General features: G+C 44.5%; 1 protein-coding gene across 1 annotated transcript in view; it reads right to left on the reverse strand.

Moving 5' to 3' along the window:
* LOC147678096 (hydroperoxide isomerase ALOXE3-like) overlaps positions 1-21085 on the reverse strand; it is a 436539-nt gene that overhangs the window by 101836 nt on the left and 313618 nt on the right. The gene's annotated exons all lie outside the window — the stretch shown is intronic.

The raw sequence follows: 21085 nt of genomic DNA on the forward strand, positions 1-21085 counted from the left end.
CAAGAAATCCACCATTTCATCTTGAAAGGTAATGCTCACTTCCACTTGTTAACCCTTTTTAGGCAACATGATTGAAAATCATTGTCTCAATCTTGGCTCACATGATTTGTGCCCTTTAGTGTTTTCCTCATCAAGCCAATTCAACCAGTGCTACATTGCATAGGCAAATCACACTAGCACCCTTTTCTTGGAAGAAAGGCTTTTATTTTTTTAAGTGCCTGCTGGAACTTGGTGTTTAAGCAGCGAGCATGGAAACGCCTACTTACTATGTGCTCCAGCGCAATGACCACTTACTATCTATCTATAGCCATATGGCTGCACACCAACAGCCCAATATACAAAATAATCATTGGAAACCAAAATAGGTTACAATTTGCAACCAGACCTTCGTAATCATTAAAGAATATTATGACCTAACATACGTTTTAATGTCAGTTAATAACATTCTGATTAGGACCTCCTGAATAAAAAAGATGGTAGGTTGCAAATTGTGGCTCATTCTGATTTGTAGTCATCACAGGAATGGTGGTCTGCTAGGGTTTAACATAAAGTACCCTTTGTGGCTCCTAAATGGAGATTGATACACATAAAATCGTTTTTGAGGGTGCATTTTCAAGTTTGAAGTGTTGGTGGCTTTAAAATAGATCACACACTGATCACTCCTCCACTCGATACATAGGTATACTCCACAAGCATACTTCATCAAGAGCAGGCACTAATTTTTCAGCTTAGCTTTGAAAGATTGATTAGGTGAACTTGTTCATAAGCATTCTTGTCTTTCCATTTTTCATACACAGTTAACGCAGTACAATGTCTTGCCTCACTGCAGCCTCCATGTTCCTCTCACATTCACACTTAATACAGGGACCTACTAGCATTGCGAGGAAATCCATTGAGATGAAAGACCAAAGGCCGATCTAGATACATTTATTCTGTAAATTGATTTTTCGCAGTATAAGGCACAACAGGTACACCACAAGATAGATGAAGTGTTAAACCCTTAACCACCAGCTCATTACAGCTGCCCAGTTCACAGCCCAACCTTCACATTCCCCACATAGCATTCCATTGCACTTCCAACATTCTGTCAACCACTTAGATATGTATCCCTATTGAGATTTTATCCATATCTGTAAAATGATGCACAGTTCCAGTTGCCACACACTTTCCCCCTTTTAAAAACATGAAGGAAAGCTAACAACTCAAAATGAAAGCATAAAGCACAGGACAAAGGTACAAATTATCTTAGGCCTACAGCAGTGTGTTCTAACCATAAATCAATGCCATCTTCCTATAACGTGTGCTTCTTCTCCCCCTCATTTTGATCACATACTGACCCATGGGGAGTCAATCCACCACAAGATTTTTCATTCTGTTGTTCACTTTATCCTCTGCCCCTTCTGTGGAAGAAGTTCCCAAGCCAAGGCATACAGCTCACTGCACATAGCTCTCCCCACAAGATGAAGCTAGTTGTTCTCTCAATGATTATTGATAGCTGCACTCTACTCCAACTCCACATGGATGCCCTGTCACTCTCAGTGCTCCAATCAGCACCTCAATGACCTCCACTCCACCTTATACAGTTTAAGACAAGTAGTATGAAAAATGTTTATTCTGAGTATGCTGAACACCTTTCTCTGATCTACTCTCTATAAAATCTTTACATTCTTTCTCAGCAATGCTCAATGGTTTAATCTTTGTAGAAGAGTCCTCTCAAAATTTAGGGTAAAACTCAAAATAAAAATCACTTGCACCCTGGTCATAGGCTCTGGTGCTTCCGGTATCTTTCAAACATGACCATCCTTGGGTTAGAGATAGAGATAGAGATGGTACGACCACACAACAGCCCACTGGACAATAGGAAATTATATTTCTTACATTTTAAAGTCTAACCTCTCACTGTAATGCCTGAAAAACGAATTCCAGAATTCAATCATGTTTCTTTATTTTCATTAATTACTACAATATCATCCTGAAAGACTATAGAGCCTTCAGTCCGCTCTGGAGACCTATTGATTGTGTTTTGAAATACCGTGAAAGCACTAGTGTGCTCTAAAGCTGTCATATGCTTGGAGAGGACCCAGATGTTTACCTTAGAGAAGTGTCCCACCCATTTCCTTCTTTCCTTAATTACCTAGGCCAATCCTGAGCTCCTTTATATCATTGGAAGAGGAAGCCAGGTCAGGGAGTGGTGTGAGATAAGAGGGAGAAGCAAAGAGTAAGGGGAGAAAGGTAAACAGCTGGAGACTGGAGCTGGAAACATTATGGTAAGCTGAAAAGAATCAAGAGGTGGCAGCAGGTGCCAGAGACAGTTCACAGTGTGTCTCTGAATCCGAGCACCCTGGCTTTGGACCCTGCCAAAGCTCTTTCCTGCACATCAGTTTTTGTTGTCATCTGTCTACTAACTTCTGAAAACCGAGTATTCCAATCAGGAGCCCTGCATTATATTATTGGCAATCCCACAACTAGGTCACATCCTGGTGAGTAACGTTTCAATGACCTGGTTGTGAGTAACTGCATCCTCCATGGAGAAATATCTGTATATCTATAGTTGACACTCAAACATTTCTAGTGTGAGGACACTTGGTGCACTCTTAGGGATGGGAATAGCACTTGGAGGACCAGAACAGAATGTTAATATATATCCTAAACATGCAGGGTAGTACAAGTAACTGCAATATAGGGTCACAGTACTTTTGATAGGGTGGTTTATGAGACCTCATTGCTTATGGACTGTTTTACAGAATTGTGCAAGGCGATTTGACTCATTCTTTCATATATCCTATACAGGCTCCGATGCATTCTTGCACTTCTATCCTACTGTGGGCATACATTGCCGGAGAGTCCCCAACATAAGCCTTCATGAGGGAATTCCTCTCAAACCAGTCAGTGGTAACACCATCATTCTTTACAAAATTTACCAGAGCTTCTCCAAGCCACATCAGTTGTAATTGTAGGAGATTGTGCACGACTAGAGTGACACTTAAAGGGTCCTTTTCGCAGCTAGGAGGAGTACATCAAATTATAGGCAAAGGAGACCATTCAGAGCATACGCTGTGATAGTAGCGCCATGTGACCAGTCAGTGTATCTTTGAAAATCTGGGAGACTTGGACAACAAGAAGGAGGTCTGGTTGACAAACCTTTTAGTTTATGGTTTAACTTAAGAATACTCTCCAGTTTGAATACATTGTCCTTGGGGAATCTACAAAGGCACATTGTGGTCATCCATTAAAACATGTAGCTAGCCATTAAGAGTAATGGAAGCGTCACAGTTCATAAAATAATTTTTTCTCTGTGCACATGTTTGCTGCATGCAGTATTTTCCACTTCTGAACAACTTAGTGTTGTAGATCAGTTATGAGATAAACCTTTTCCAGCAGAATGGCCTTGCTAGACCTCCAGTTTCCGAATGTAAAAATTTTGGAATGTAACTTGTACTTCCAAATCCTTTAAATGAAGGCATTGTTTTCAGTCAAACTTTGCTATACACACAACACAGAGCTCAAAGTAAGCGGTGCCTCTGACGGCTCGGCTCGATAGAGATGCAATAGGAAAAATATACATAAACTATTTCAAATCTAGAAGGGATAAAGGTAGAAACCAGATCCTGGGGCCCACACTGCCTCTTGGGATATGATACAGAAGACCATCAAATATACCAGGTGTATTAGATCATTCAGAACCTAGCTATATAATGCTGAAAGGAAAGGAGAGAATTTAATAAACTAATGTGTTAGAGATGTGTGATGAGCAATATTTAAAGTTTAAAATATATACATTTTAATAGCATTCAAAACAGCTGACTTACTGATAATCATTGTGGTAATCCTGAGTCCATTAATATGCATCATATTGGAACAAAACAAAAATTACTTATACAATATTAGGATGTGTGCAAACTGATTTAGGCAGATTCAGGATACAACTAAATCTGCTATTGCCAGCCCCAAGCCCAGCTGCGATAGGAGGAGGGGTTATGTGTGGGACTAGCTACTCCACCATATAATAAAATTCTAGATACAGAAATCTCATCCAAAAAACATCCAGCCTTGGGAGCGAGGAATCTTCTTCACTAAGAGTTATGACACCTTGTGGTAAAAAAGCCAGCGATCCTCAAAAGCTGCAAAGTCAATCCACCTGCATTCGACCAAGACCATTCCCATTGGAACGTGTTACATGAGGATCAAAAAAGAAACAGGCAAGACAGCCCAAGAGGCAGTTGAGATAAAAAAAATACAACCCTGTACTGCTTGGCATTAGTGGGAACAGATTGTCATAATCCAGACAGAAAAGATTGGCTTCAGGGGGAATGCTGCTTTATTCTGGACATATTCAGGAAGTAGCACTGATTGTAACACCAGCAGCCAACAGAGCTCTGAAACGATGGGAAGCCCACGGTCCCAGAACCATCACAGTGACCTTCCTCACAAAGTAAAAGAGAATCAACATGAATGTTATCCAAACTATGCACCTACAAATGGCAACAAAGAGGAGGAAAAAAACAATTTTACAGCAGTCTCCAGTCTAGCCTAGAGAAAAGCTTGAGAGAGATGTCTCTGTACTGATGGGGCAACTCAATGCCAAGATTGGAAGCAACAACACTGTGTACGAAGACGTCATGCGCTAACATGGCCTTTGCTACATGAATGAGAATGGTGAAAGGCTCTCAGATCTCTGTGCCCTGAACAGTATGGTGATAGGCGATAGTGTATTCCCACACAAAAGAACACACATGTCACAAGACCATTCAACAGGGAACCAGATCAACTATGTCTGCGTTACCATGAAGTTCAGGAGGTCCCTTCAAGATGGAAGAATGATGAGAGGAGTGGACATGGGATCAGACTATCATCTTTGCATGGCCAAGCTAAAGCTGATGAAGGCGCTTTTCTTTCAGTTTGACTCCAGATGTAACTCATCTCCTTGCAGGCAGCCTCAAGGACTCAGTGCCAAGTGTTCCTTGGCCTTCCTCCTTTTCTTTTCCTTTGACGGTTTCAGTTCAGGGTTTGCCTGGTGAATTGGGCTTGCTGAGGGTGTGACCTATCATCGTTTCATGATTTCTTCATGATCAAGGAGTTAGAAATGCTGCCATAGAATCTGGAGTCAAACTGAAAGAAAAGCGCCCAGGACAGAGGTGGCTGGAGAGTCCTGGCTGATGGCCCATACCCCAGAAGGGGTAGTAGGCATAAGAAAGTAAGTAATGATACAACTCCTCATTTAAAGCCTGCTTGTGTTCTCAACAGGTTTGTCAGATTCTGTTAAGGCCAAAGCTATGTGTATGGCTCTTCCGGCTAGAAAACTCCACTGGGTTTGTTCTCTAAGGAGTGGAGGCTCATGGGAAAACAACTTTAATTCATATATATGCCATGGAAAATGTGGCTCTAGATCCCACACCTTTGTACTGATTTAGGAGTGCATTAACAGTCACATGTAATTATACAATCTTTATTTATACTGGGGGCTTGAAGAAAGTATGTATGGTGTATAATCATTCCGACAGTAAGAGCAGTCTTCTTTCCTCTGCTCTGTCTTTTTAGGTACCCATGAGAATGAAAAATATGAACTATTATGTATGGCTTGAATTTTGAGTTATAAGAAAATCATTTGCTTTGCCAATAGGGATCAGAGAATATTGCGAATTAGGGGAATAGTAGACAATGGTGAGCAGATAGCAAGTTATTGGATGGAGAAGGAAGCTGGCACTATAACTGAATGTGAGAACATGGTGGGTGTGGCATGCAGCTGGAATCTGAGTAAGGTGTTGTGAGTGTCTGGCATGGAATGTGGGATTATAGGCAATACATGGAATTAGTGGTTGGATGCATGTGTGTATGAGCAGAATGTTAGTGTGAAATGTATTTGGTGTTTTGTGAATGTGTAGATGGTATTGCTAGGTTTACTTCACTTATTTGAGACACCAGTGATGATCAGCAGAGATGTCAAAGCAGCAGTGCTTCAATAGCAAAAATGTGTCATCATACTCCCCTCAACAATCCTGCTACGTGAACATTAAAGGCGGGTGGGAAGTGGCCTCTAGTCAGATGTGGTGGACTCAGGTTAGTCCTAATGTATTACACCGCCCACTAAAGGTGGGTACTTGTCTTCCAAGGACACCATGAGGTTCTCTGTGTCTCCAGATAAATGCGGGGACCAGTCTGCAACGTTCACCAGTGGAACCTTGAGAGTCTGCACAGTGACAAGCTACGGTAGGCATGAAGTAGCAGTGCATGGAGGTTCAAGGGACCGTGGTGCACTAATGCTGTAGGATCGGTAGTGGGTACTGACAGTGATAAGATGTGTCCACTGAGACTTTCAGCAGGAGAAAATTAGCCTATGGGCTGTCTTTATTGATGCTGGGGTCTCCAGTCTTCCCATGATCATCTTGGTGTTGAGGTCTAAGTGGACCCACACCCTGACAGCCTTCTTGTAGACAGGTCAGATTAATGCGCCTCAAACAGATTGCTGTGGAAGGTGCAGAGGAGCATGCAGTGCCTGCTTCTGAGTTGGGACTATGGTTTCTAGCAGTAGTGCAATACCTTCATGAGTACTTGGTAGATCACATAGGATGCTGAAGGGAACACCAGCTTATGATCTGCTTGTGGGTTTGTGGCAAGCTGGTGATATTTTCCAGAGAGTTGGCAGAAGACATATGTGCAGTGCCAGCTCATGAGCTGCTTGTGCCATCTTTTAGCAGAAAGTCAACTTCTTCCACAGTACATGGCAAGAGAAATAGACAGCAAGTGTTCATCTACTCAACCACAAATGAAAGCAGTCTTCTCAGTGATCTCTCTGCTTTAGTGCCTTACTGTACACAAATCAGTGACAGAATATATCGATGGTCAAAATATCAACCTGCCAGAATATCGCTGACAAAATATAGAACACCAGAATATCGAAATCCTATCTACAAACAGGTAAGTACAAAAATATTGAATCCAACATATCGTTGTAAATAATATAGTTTGTTAAAATATTGCATTTTTAAATGTCTTAAAAGTAATGTACAATTAAAGAAATAATAAATATAATTAGGTAAAACATAGTTAAACGTAAATAAATAACTTTAAAATGTATAAATACTTAATGTTCTTTAAGAATAAAAAGGAACATGCAATTTTATTTTTTAATACATATATGTATATTAACTTAATATTATTGAACAAATATTCAATATTTTTAGCGTAGGATAGCAGCAGGGTAAAATTTACTATTCCCACTCCACTGAGTGCAAGAGTAGGTAAAGTGCTGGATAGTGGCAGGGTAAAAATTACTATTCCCACTCCGTTAAGTCCAGCAGTAGGGAAAGCGTTAGATAGTGGGTAGGTACAACTTACTATTCCCAGTCCAGTGAGTACAACGGTAGGGGAAGTGTTGGATAGCGGGAGGGTAAAAATTATTATTCCAACTCCAGTGAGTGCAACAGTAGGGAAAGCGTTGGATAGCGGAAGGGTAAAAAATTATATTCCCACTCCAGTGAGTGCAACTGTAGAGAAAGCGTTGTATAGCGGGAGGGCAAACATTACTATTCCCACTCCAGTGAGTGCAACAGTAGGGAAAGCATTGGATAGCGGGAGGGTAAAAGTTACTATTCCCACTCCAGTGAGTGCAACAGTAGGGAAAGCATTGATTAGCGGAGGGTAAAAAATATTATTCCCACTCCAGTGAGTGCAACAGAAGGGAAAGTGATAAATAGCGCAAGGGTAAAAATTACTATTCCCACTCCAGTGAGTGCAACAGTAGAGAAAGTGTTGGATAGAGGGTAGGATGATTAACTATTCCAACTCCACCAAATGTAACAGTAGAGAAGTGTTGGAGAGCGGGAGGGAAAAATTACTATTCCCACTCCAGAGAGCGCAACAGTAGGGAAAGCGTTGGATAGCGTAGGGGTAAAAATTACTGTTCCCACTCCAGTGAGTGCAACAGTAGGGAAACTGATGGATAGCGTAGGGGTAAAACTTACTATTTCCACTCCAGAAAGTGCAACTGCAGGGAAAGTGCTGGATAGCGTAGGGGTAAAAATGACTATTCCCACTCCAGTGAGTGCAACAGTAGGGAAAGGGTTGGATAGCGTAGGGGTAAAAATTACTATTCCCACTCCAGAGAGTGCAACATTAGGGAAAGTGTTGGATAGCGTAGGGGTAAAAAAATTACTATTCCCATTCCAGGGAGTGCAACAGTAGGGAAACTGTTGGATAGCGTAGGGGTAAAAATTACTATTCCCACTCCAGAGAGTGCAACTGTAGGGAAAGTGTTGGATAGCGTAGGGGTAAACATTACTATTCCCACTCCAGTGAGTACACAGTAGGGAAAGTAATGATTTATTATTTAAATAAAATAAATTCGTTATCAATACCAATAAAAATGGTATTAAAAGCAATTACCAATTACAAAATATGTCATATTTAATTACCTATAAATACCAATAAATATTATTTATTACAAATTAAATGCCTATTAATAATTAATTCACAAATCAATTTCCAATACCAAAAATTCATAGTAATAATTTTATTTACCATATAATAATGAATTAACAGTAAATTAATTATCAATACACAGAAATATTTTCAATAATTACTTAATTATAATTAAATTACTTTCCACCCTATTCCCCTATAAACCTACAACCCGCTCCAAATAATAAATTAACACAATTAATATGGAATTTGGTGCGCCATACTCGACACCCCTCCTCCAGAGATCGCAGCAGCTCTTCCCAAGAGAAGCAGGACATAATCCAACACATGAAACCCTTAAAAGGAGGACCCTCACCCTCGAGCTCGCAAACGGCTGCCATCAAGTAAATAGACTCTATGATCACTGCCCGCCTCAAAGGAAATACCCCTCGCCATATGGGAGATCCCTCCCACTGTTGACTCCATAGCTACTTGGATACCTCACTGAAAAACCCTGTACACGCACCCCCACAGGATTGAGCTTAGCTGGGGCCGTGGTCCACGATGCGCCATGTCAGGCATTCCTCCGCAATAAACTGCAGCAAACCAGCCCAACGAAAGCAGACTACATCACAGCATGCAGGATATCTGGCAAGAGCCCCGCCTCTCACAGGTGCACAAACTTATGCCATACAGGTGATCCCCCCCAGCTTCGACTATCCAGCTATCTGGATGCCTCTTTGGCACACCATGCACATGTACTTCCAAAGGATCGAATCTGGTTGAGACCATAGTAGACCGCCATGTGCCTTGCCAGACATCCACCTACCACAGATCGCAGTCAATCGGCTCAGCAAATGCAGATTATGCCTCAGCAGGCATGGTCTCTGGTAGGAGCCTGGCCCCCCGCAAGTTCACAAACTTCTGCAACTGAATACTTAGCTGAATTCTGGGTCGCTACACTGAATACCCATTGTATGCCTCACGAGGGTCCCCTCTGCATTTATCATGGAAGGAGGTCTGTTAGGCTGGGCACTCACTCACAAGTGACTGCATCGGATTGCTATGCATCTGGCAGGTCATACTACAATACGCAGGATGCCCCGACAGAGACTCATCACTTGCAGGTTTATAAGTGGCCATACCTACTTGAATATCTCCAGCTCTAGTCGCCATGCTCAATGTCTCCCCTGTGCCCAAGGGCGGGCTCTAGCCCACCAATCTGTCACTGCAGCATCCTCTTTCTCCTTTTTGCTTCACTCCAGAAGCCGCTTTATTGGGCATTTAACCTACTTTATGATGGCGGCAGCCTAGGGATGCGTCCATGACTTTTCGACCTCCTCTTCAGAGCGATGACTGACCCCCACTCCTATTCCTGGGAGAGTGACATCTTCTGCCTGCCTGTGCTGGAGTGCCTGGCTACTCCCTGGACTGGATTAGGAAAATGTTGGCCATGTTGGCCGTTACAGTTATTGAATTGTTTTATTCATATTTACCCTACCCTCCTCTTTCCTTTCCCTACCAATCCCCTTTACGCCTGACCACCTGGGAGAACCTCCAGGGATTAACTAGCTCTACAACATATCCATTTGAAACAGTGACTTTACCCAACGATGGATAACTATGGCCTTCGTACCCTATTTGAAGGTTCTTTCCATTAATGTGAAAGGATTTAATTCCCCTAAAAAACGCCACCAAATATGGTGGTACCTATTGTTGCAAATCCCTGACATCATCTTCTTGCTAGAGACCCACCTCCTCAGGAATGATGTTAAGCTCTTGTCACAATCACGCTTTCCGCATCAGTTCTGGTCCTCAGCAGTCACTAAGACATCAGGCGTAGCTATCCTCTGCAGGGTGGGCATTCCACAGGGTGACACTAAGGTCGTTCGGGACTCTGAGAGCAGCTTTCTTAAGGTGGAGGTCAGGAGAGGGCATTGCACACTCACCCTCTGCAATGTGTATGCGCCAAACCAGGGCCAAGATGCTTTTCTACGACAGATTCTCCGCAAGCATGTAATACTAGTGAGTACGGACCTCATAGTGGGTGGGACTTAAACTTGGTATGGGATGCGGCGTTGGATTATTGATTAATTAACAGTAAATTATCAATACACAGAAATAATTTCAATAATTACTTAATTACAATTAAATTACTTCCCACCCTATTCCCCTATAAACCCACAACCCACTCCGAAAAATAAATTATTCCAATTAATATGGAATTTGGTGAGCCATACTCGACACCCCTCCTCCAGAGATCGCAGCAGCTCTTCCCAAGAGAAGCAGGACATAATCCAACACATCAAATCCTTAGAAGGAGGCCCCTCACCCGTGAGCTCACAAACAGCTGACATCAAGTAAATAGACTCTATGATCACTGCCTGCCTCAAAGGAAATACCCCTCGCCATATGGGAGATCCCTCCCACCTTCCACTCCATAGCTACTTGGATACCCCACTGAAAAACCCTGTACACGCACCCCAACACGATTGAGCTTAGCTGGGGCCGTGGTGGACCACGACGCGCCGTGCCAGACGTTCCTCCACAAAAGACTGTAGCAAATCTGTCCAACGAAAGCAGGTTCCTCCACACCATGCATGGTATCTGGCAGGAGCCCCGTCTCTCACAACCCCACAGGATTGAGCTTAGCTGGGGCCATGGTGGACCACGATGCGCCATGTCAGGCATTCCCCCGCAAAAGACTGCAGCAAACCAGTCCAATGAAAGCAGGCTGCATCACAGCATGCAGGATATCTGGCAAGAGCCCCGCCTCTCACAGGTGTATTAACTTATCCCATACAGGTGATCCCCCCCAGCGTCGACTATCCAGCTGTCTGGATGCCTCTTTGCCACACCCTGCTCATGTACTCCCAAAATGATCAAATCTGGCTGAGACCGTAGTAGACCGCCACGTGCCTTGCCAGTCATCCACCTACCACAGATCGCAGTGAATCGGCTCAACAAATGCAGGTTATGCCTCAGCATGCATGGTCTCTGGTAGGAGCCCGGCCCCCCGCAAGTTCACAAACTTCTGCCACTGAATACTTAGCTGAAGGGGGAGGGTAGACATTGGCCTTCGTACCCTGTTTGAAGGTTCTTTCCCCTAATGTGAAAGGACTTAATTCCCCTAATAAACGCCACCAAATATGGCGGTACCTATTGTTGCAAAACCCTGACATCATCTTCTTGCAAGAGACCCACCTCCTCAGGAATGATGTTAAGCTCATATCACACTCACGCTTTCCGCATCAGTTCTGGTCCTCGGCAGTCACTAAGACATCAGGCGTAGCTATCCTCAGCAGGGCGGGCATTCCACAGGTTGACACTATGGTAGTTCGGGACTCTGAGGGCAGATTTCTTAATGTGGAGGTCAGGAGAGGGCATTGCGCACTCACCCTCTGCAATGTGTATGCAACAAACGAGGGCCAAGCCACTTTTCTACGAGGAATTCTCCGAGAGCATGTAATACTGGTGAGTACGGACCTCATAGTGGGGGGGGGACTTAAACTTGGTATGGGATGCGGCGTTGGATCGCAGTGGGGGTGCTTTTCATGGGGTGGGCGCTATGTCGTCAGCAACAAAAAAATCTCTTACCGCTTTAAACCTTAAAGATGCCTGCCTGCCTTATAGATGCATTATCACTCCCCTGAGAGTTGCGATTACACTTACTACTCTCATGCGCACCGCTCTTACTCTCGTATTGATTTTCTCTTTGTGTCCCACTCTCTGATTAAGGGCACCCTCTCTGCGGACATCTCTGATATATCGATCTCCGACCACGAGCACGTGGAACTACTCCTTCATGAGCGCTTTGCTCACCCCAAGCGGCCTACGAGTTGGCGATTACCGCCCTACGTTCTTAGGGATCCGGTGAATAGGGATGAACTCCAATCTGCCATCACATCTTATTTTGAAACTAATGATCTCCCGGAAACGCCACTTCCTGTTTTGTGGGATGCATTTAAACTACGATAAGAGGTGTTCTCACGTTCCTTGCTATTGCTAGGATGCGGGAAGCTCGCCTGTACGAGGCCAAACTCACACGTGAAATCATAACTTTGTAGAAACTAGATCAGGAACGCCCCTAGATTATACACAAACGGCGGAATGCGCTTTGCTTGCGCTGCAGCAGTGCTATTAGGATGGAGGAAACAGATTGGGTACGGTCTTAGCACGTCGCATGCGAATGAGGGCAGCCAAAGCTCACATCGCAAAACTAAAATTAGGGGATGAATCATGGGTAGGGCTCCCGGTTTTATGGTTTTTATTTTTTTATCATTTCCGTCTGTATTTATCCATATTTCTTTTTGGGCCATGTTATCTGTATTTATCCATATTTATTAGGTGTTTTGCGTATAAATGTAGTTGTAAAACTGTACATTTCCATATTTATTTAAATGATAGACGTGCAGTCAGACTTTGATGTCTGTCTTGTTTTAGCTATTTAAGTTGCCAAATATTAGATAACAGTCCATTCTCCTGCAAATATTATTATTATACCATAAATGTTAGTTGACAAATGTAGTTATTTAAAGAAATGTCATCCTGTTTTTCAATTTCCCACCCTGCCCATCTGCTCAGTTGTTGGGTTAAATTCAGAAAAGACAGCACGAAGAGTCACTGAAAAGAAGCAGATTTTCTGTATTTATCCATTTTTTAAAATAAATGCAGACAGAAAACACATTGTTTTCTGTCTGTATTTATCTGTAAAAATCTGTAAAAACGGAAAACGGAGCCTTAATCATGGGCTATCACAGAAGCTGACAAACTTCAAACGTTTCAAGATTACTATGCATCTCTTCAGGCTCGGGATTCGCCCGCCCCAGATCTCATATCCGCAGCTTTGGACGCTTGCGATTGGGATCCTCTGGGCGACTATCACTCCAAGCTTTTGGAGGAACCAATCACTCTGGAGGAACTAACTGGTGCCCTAAAGGAACTTCCACTTGGGAAAACGCCAGGACCTGATGGGCTCCCAGTCTTGTTTTATCGTACCTTCTTGCCACAACTCCAAACGTATCGGCAACACCTTTTTAATTCTTTCACAGACACTGTCAGGCCGTCCCCAGCTATGACAATGGCGGAAATAGCCCTAATACCAAAACCTGGAAAAGATCACACACTCTGCTCCTCTTTTCGCCCCATTGTCTTGTTAAATACAGATCTTAAATTATACACACAAAATTCTGGCTAAACGACTTAGCGTGCACTTACCCAATCTCATCGAGCTGGATGGAGTAGGCTTTATTCAACAACACCAAGGAGCAGACAACGTATGGTGAGTTGCACACCTTGCAGGGAAGGCATAGCACTGGAGGATCCCGGCCTGTCTGCTCTCGCTGGACGCCGTAAAGGAGTTTGACCGGGTGGACTGAGGGTTTCTCCATGCTGTCTTACAGAAAGTAGGCCTAGGCCCGCGCATGATAGCGCACATCATGGCTCCTTATATCTCTCCCCTCGCTAGGTTGCGTGTCAATAGCCAACTCACGCAGCCCATCTCTATCCTCAGGGGTACCAGGCAGGGCTGCCCTGTGTCGCACATATTGTTTGCCCTTGTAGTGGAGATGCATGCTGTTATGGTACACCAGTCGCCTGACATTTGTGGAATTACACTTGGGGGGATAGAGCATAAGATTGCCCTTTTTACTGATGACTTACTCCTTACCATGGCTGATCCATTGCACTCGCATCCATCAGTACATACTCTGCTTCAGTTTTATGAGCCAGCTTCAGGGCTTAAAATCACACAAAATCTTGGATCCTTAACCTTACGACTCCAGTCGATGAGATTGCGACCTTGCAAGCCCTTGTTCCCTATCAATAGGCAACCAGTTCTGTACGTTACCTCTGCCTTAATTTAATGCCAGATCTATCCACCTGCTCCCAAGCCAGGAATATAAAAACTCAGTCATTACTGATCTGCTGGCTTGGAATGTCTTCCCACTCTCCTGGTTGGGGCGCCTCAATACAGTCAAAATGTCCATTCAATCGAAAATTCTTTACCTATTCCAAACACTACCGACACCCATCCCAGAGCACCAGATTCAGGGGCTGCAACGCGAGCTCACCGCTTTTATATGAGGGGAAAGAAACCATGATTCTCTAGTAAGATCTTAATGCTCCCGCGAGATAAAGAGGGACTCGCCATACCCCAATCTGATAGAGTACTATTGGGCACCCCACCTCCGCTTTATACTGGAGTGGACGACGTGGGAAAGCGAGAAGGTGTGGTTCCACATAGACAGAGTGGTCACTTGTCCCCCTCTCTGGGACCATGCATGGTTGCCCCGGGAAGCGCGCAACCGTAGCGCATATATGGAGGTCCCTACTAAAACGGTGATTGAGATTTGGGACAAAGTGGCGGTCCGTAGGGGCCTCACTACCTTCCCGTCTCTGCATACCCCAATTGCTTGCAACACGCAGTTCCCCCCTGTGTGTCACCCGCCTTATTTTGCAAATTGTACAGATAAGGACTGCAGAACGATTCCCGACTTATTCATTGGGGAGGACATCAAAATGTTTGCTCAGTGTAAACGAGAATTTCGGCTAACCGAGAAGGATAGGTTCCAATATATTCAACTCCAGCACTGGTTACAGGGGTCTTCTTTATCGCAGGCAGACATGCATCCTTTTACACAGTTCGAACGACTAGCACATACTTTTGCCTCCTCCAAGGGGTCAATCTCTTGAATATACCAGATCCTCCAACACTCGCACTGTTTGGAACCCCACCCATACCAACGTCAGTGGCAATCAGTATCCAATGGTGGCATCGCTCCCTACCAGTGGGCAAGCCTTTGGCGCGACATTCCAAAAACTTTCCATTGCATCCCCCAGCAAGAATCTGCTTACAAGGTGATGACTCAGTGGTACTACACTCCATCTCAGCTTCAAAAGATGTTTCCCAATATGTTTCCCCTGTGTTGGCGCTGTACACCAGCGGTAGGGGATTTTCTACACATTTGGTGGCCATGCCCTCTCCTTGCTACATACTGGAAAGAAGTCCTTAGCCATATTAAACGGGTGCTAGAATACCCGTTAACTGAGAGTCCACTCGTTATCATTCTGGGCCTTAAGCCAGTGAACCTGCGAACAATGACCCACCGAGATTGGCACCTCAGTCTCCACATGCTGGGAGCCGCGAAGCAGATTGTCGCCCTATATTGGAAGAAAACAGAAATGCCCTCCATCAATGTGTGGTTCACTCGCTTATGGCACACAGTGGCAATGGAGTTACTCACAGTGCGTCTACAATTTCAGGAAGTCAAATTCACGAAGCTGTGGAAACCGTTGGTGGAACACCTGGGCCGACTGGAAAATGCGAGACTACAACCACCAATACTTCGAGCCCTACAGCTCTTTGTTGACGCAGTACACCCCACTGACCTGGAGGGATTTTGGAACCCTACTGGTTAGTCACTCAGCACAATACCCACAGATATGCTTCAAGACTTAGATATCTCCCTTTTCAGCACACTGGTCAATGCTGACGCCCTCGACCCCCGCACACCCCACATGTCTTCAGAGACAATGCCTGCTATAGTTAGAGTAGTGTACTACAGCGGCGTGAAAAGACTCGGAAGACATGCCAAGGCACCCATAATCCCCCCGTCACACACTACCCCATCTTTTCCACTATCCTCTTCTCTTTCTTTGTCTACACATCTTGGTTATGTCTTTGTTTTCTTTTTTTGCTTTTCTTTTATCTTTTATTATTCATAATTTCTAGCACATGGATACATTAATGACATTGTAACTCAGTCTAGGCATGTTCATTGGAGAAAGAGTGCTAAACTGTCAGATGGTGCTTTTGCCCTGCAACATCATGCCATCACTGCTAAACAATTGGAATTCTAAGATGCTAGTAATAGAGATTTGTGCAGCTGCCACTGTCGTTTACCATTAGTATTTTAAGAAAGGAATGTGTACAGCGATGTCACCAGACTATATTGGAAGAAAACAGAAATGCCTTCCATCAATGTGTGGTTCACTCGCTTATGGCACACAGTGGCAATGGAGTTACTCACGGTACGTCTACAGTTTTGGGAAGTCAAATTCACGAAGCTGTGGAAACCGGTGGTGGAACACCTGGGACGACTGGAAAATGCGAGACTGCAACCACCAAGACTTCGAGCCTTACAGCTCTTCGATGACACAGTACACCCCACTGACCTGGAGGGTTTCTGGAACACTACTGACTAGTCACTCAGCACAATACCCACAGATATGCTTCAAGACTTAAATATCTCCCTTTTCAGTACACTGGTCAATGCTGACGCCCTCGACCCCCCCACCCACATGTCTTCCGAGACAATACCTGCTGTAGCTAGAGTAGTGTACTACAGCGGTGTGAAAAGACTCAGAAGACATTTCAAGGCACCCACAATCCCCCGTCACACACTACCCCATCTTTCCCACTATCCTCTTCTCTTTCTTTGTCTATACATCTTGGTTATGTCTTTGTTTTCCTTTTTTTGCTTTTCTTTTATCTTTTATTGTTCATAATTTCTAGCACATGGATACAGTAATGACATTGTAACTTAGTCTAGGCATGTTCATTAGAGAAAGAGTGCTAAACTGTAAGATGTTGCTTTTGCCCTGCAACATCATGCCATCACTGCTAAACAATTGGAATTCTAAAATGCTAGTAATAGAGATTTGTGCAGCTGCCGCTGTCGTTTACCATTAGTATGATAAGAAAGGAATGTGTAAAGTGTTGTTGCCGGACTGCCTAGGCCCGCTACGCTAACACTAACTGTGATAATATGAGGCCCATGAATTCTCGTTCTCATTTCTTCTGTGTTGCCTTGAAATGTCTGCATATTATTGCACTAAATATTACGATGTGTTTACTTTTATTGCTTTCCCTTATAAATACCAATAAAATCGTTTTGAAACAAAAAAAATGCATTTACCAAATTACCATGTCCCTATAATACAAAGTACAATAATAGTTATTGAGAATATATATTTTACAGTATATAAATATGATTTTTCTTTAAATATTCTAGACTTACTACTATGAAAAGCATATATATATATATATATATATATATTACCTACTGGCGGCCGCCAGTAGGTAGTTATAGTTAGGACCTAGTTTCCATAGGAAAATCGCAACATTCTATTCCCAATAACTTAGGCGCTGGTTGACGAATCTTCGTGAAATTTTCAAAACTTGTGGGGCTCTCTGGTTGCTCCTATCTTGAAAGTTTTGGGTTATTCAGCAAGTGGGGGCCCAGAAAAAAGGGGGTCACAAAACGTGTTTTCCCCATGCAATTTTCCATAGGAAACTTTAGACACAGATACAGCCCGAACTGCTGAACAGAATTACACCAAATTTGGCAAAATGTTAGCCCTTGGTTCAGAAATATCCCTTTTTGTTGAATGGTGTAAATTCGTTCAGTAGTTGCTGAGAAAATCAAAATTAAAAAAGTTTGATATCTATGACCACGGAGCATCCGCACACCCTACAGATTAGGATCCGCGCACCCTGCAGATTAGGATCCGCGCACCCTGCCGATCACAAGCTGCATTCTAATTGGCTGTGAACACTCTAAACTAGGAACTGTTGGCAGCCATATTGTGCATCGGTAGAAGCGAGGCACAAGATGGTAGTAAAATGAAGCACAACCAAAGGGGGTGATGGACGGAGTGTTGAACATTGCAAGCACTCACCCCCAGTCAACTGATCTGGGTTTAATCCATCATCATTCTTTAGCACGCACCAAAAAACTCAGATGGTATCAGCCCCAAAGGGAACTCAGATCCGGAAACGAACTCCTACTGACCCCTTTAAGAATACGCACTTCCAGAAACGGCAGTCAAGCATTTTCGTTTCTGGCTCCGGCTGCATGGAACAAAATGCCTTTCCACCTCTGTAATTCCCCTGATCATGGCCGTTTTTGCAAGGGACTAAAGACTTGGCTCTTTGCAAACTAGCTGTGTCATCAATGTCAGAGACTGCTGCAAGCGCCATGAGACTCCAAGGCTGTGATTTGTGCCCTATTTAAATGCCCCTGACTTGACTTGACTTGACTCCACCGCCCCGGTTCAGACACGGCCATATGCAAATCAGTCTGACCATGTGCCTCATGGGAACAGTCCAGCAAGAAATGCCAAGCCATGTCTTCTCTGGACCGGAAACAAGCATCCTGGGACCGGCTTCTGTCTAATCAGCCGTCATCAGCTAGGCTAGCTTGAATCCAGTGGCGAAGTGAGCAAGGGACACACGTCTGTCCAAACCGTGCCAAATTAGGGTGAACAAAGCACAACCAAAGGGGATAATAATAATAATAATCCACATTTATAAAGCGTGAAAAATTAACCCTAAGGGTCACTAGGTATTGGGGGCCGTCGGGAAGATTAAGCAAGCTATTGCCCAGAGTCACCTGGTGCTGGGATAATCTGCTGCCGGCACCGGGGATCGAACCGTGATCCCCAGATTCGTGAGTCAGTAGCCCTGGCCGCGGCGCCACACCTCTTCGGCCCAAGGGACCCACGTCTGGGCATACCCTGCCAACTTAGGGCGAACAAAGCACAACCAAAGGGGATGAAGGACGGAGTGTTGAACATTGCAAGCACTCATCCCCAGTCAACTGATCTGGGTTTAGCACACTCCGCCACCCCAGTTCAGACATAGCCATATGCAAATCAGTCTGACCCTGTGTCGCATGGAAACAGTCCAGCCAGAGCTGCCATGTCTTTTCTGGACTGGAAACAAGCATCCTGGGACCGATTTCTTTCTAATCAGCCATCATCAGCCAGGCTAGCTTGAATCCAGTGGCAAAGTGAGCAAGGGACCCACGTCTAGGCATACCCTGCCAACTTAGGGCGAACAAAGCACAACCAAAGAGGATGATGGACGGAGTGTTGAACATTGCAAGCACTCACCCCCAGTCAACTGATCTGGGTTTAATCCATCATCATTCTTTAGCACACTCCGCCCTCCCAGTTCAGACATGGCCATATGCAAATCCATAATCATTCTTTAGCACACTCCGCCACCCCAGTTGGTTTTGCTTCAGTAGTAAAATGAAGGCAATAAACAAGAAGAGGGATAGGGAGTCCAACAAGGACTTCCAGGACTAAAAAAAGCTTCTATAAAAAAAAAAAAAAGCTGAGATGTGTGCTGGGTGCGCGGATCCAGCAGCAAAAATGAAAAAAAAATGAAGCGTGGACTCCCGGGGTAGCCATGTCCCGGGGGCAGAAAAGCAAAAGTGTGGGGGGGGGGGCGATGCCCCCCACAGTGCCCCGGGGACCTCCACTCCCCAGGGATTTGTTTTTTAAGGTTGGGTGGGCATTCAAGCCCCCTCCCGAGCCCCGAGGACGGACACACCCTGGGGCTTTTATTGAAATAAAAATCCTGTGTGGGGGGGCTGGAGCCCCCTCACAAGCCCCAGGGACCGCCACCTCCCTGGGGCTCTAATTATTACAAATGAGGGGTCCGTGACAGACCCCCAAGCCCTGGGAACCACTACCCCTGGGGCTTTGTAAATGTTAAGAGGGGGGCTGCTGCCAGGGCCGGCTCCTGCAGTGTCTCGGGGTGCCCAACCCCGGGACACTGATGTTTGCTATGACAGGGCGGGAGCCTCGCGGCTACCGCCCTGGCATAGCAAAATTGGTTTGAAATTTGGAAGAGAGAGCAGGAAACCTGCTCTCTCTTCCAAAATGCGAACCAGATTGCTTTTCCACACCGGCAGATGCATGTTAGCAGCTCTCCATGTGGAAAAGCAATGCCGGCTCCCGAAGGACGCTGGGAGCCAGCGGGACCGTGGGGGCATTGGGGCTCCCCCCACAGTCTTCACCATTGTGTATAGGCCTTGGGGAATGGGGTCCCTGGGGAGAATATCAATTAGTGATAGGAGCTAAAAAAAATACGGAAAAGTGTGGAGTCGTGACCCCTTGTGTGAACGCACCTGGTGCGAAACTCCCAGCGTGGCCCACTGGCGTGAACGTGCTGGGTGCGTGACTCCCAGTGCGGCCCCCTGATGGGAACTCGTTGGGTGTGCGACTCCAAAACGTGATGGTTGCACGATACCAAACAAAAAACTAATAATTTTCAAATATAAATCAAGCTTATATGTTTAGATCTTGGGTGTCTCTAAAAAGATCCCTTGTGTTTATTGGGAGATTTTGGTACCTACAAGTAAGTACATATGCAGCGTCTAAAGTTGTTGAGAAAGACTATGTTACCCTCATCTGTGAAATGTACACCATCTCTCCTATAGATGCCATCCATAGTAAAACTCAGATTAAATAGTCCCCATGCCATAATCTTTGAGTAAAGCAGAAACAGCTTTATTGACATGTTTCCTAGCGTTCTCAATCTGTGGTGGACAAAAATGATTGGACCAGTTCCATTTCTGTCTTTGACATATGTTAGCATAGACAAAGGCAGTTTGGGGGAAAAGTAACATCAATTCTGCAAAGGTGTCCTTCATTAGCATTTCCAGACCTACCCCAGTCAATGTGCCTAGGTCACTGCCACCACAGTGCATAATTATGAGGTCAGGATGTTGGAGATGGAAAAAAGATTTAACCAATGGCATTAATTGTTGCCACTTTATCCTCTCAGTCCAATCCATTTAATGTCTACATTTGGCAAACCTAGGTCTTTGACAATACCTCTGCTTCCAGCATACCTTTTGCACTAGACAATATAGCTGTGTCCCACAATCCACAC

Source organism: Lissotriton vulgaris, chromosome 12, assembly GCF_964263255.1.
Source record: "Lissotriton vulgaris chromosome 12, aLisVul1.2, whole genome shotgun sequence".
Classification (NCBI taxonomy): Eukaryota; Metazoa; Chordata; class Amphibia; order Caudata; family Salamandridae; genus Lissotriton; species Lissotriton vulgaris.